This window comes from Plasmopara halstedii (assembly GCF_900000015.1).
Source record: "Plasmopara halstedii genome assembly, contig: Scaffold_525, whole genome shotgun sequence".
In the NCBI taxonomy this organism is placed as follows: Eukaryota; Oomycota; class Peronosporomycetes; order Peronosporales; family Peronosporaceae; genus Plasmopara; species Plasmopara halstedii.
In genome coordinates, this window is record NW_020187445.1 from 1,551,594 (window position 1) to 1,551,831 (window position 238).

Here is a 238-nt window from a genome sequence, read left to right on the forward strand (position 1 = left end):
GTCGCTGTATGCCATTGATGGCGTGTTTGGACAGAGTCCAAGGCATCTTGGGCACGGCCCTACAGATGCGCGTGGAGTGGCACGGTATCCATTGGACGAAAATTGCGGGATTAGCAGTTCTTCGTCGGATGTTGTGGATGACATCGAAGCTCTAAAGAAGCGGAAAGTGGGGGTGACACGGGACGACGCGGAGTGCGTGTTCACCCTGGTCTCACCGAGACATAGAACCTCTGTACAG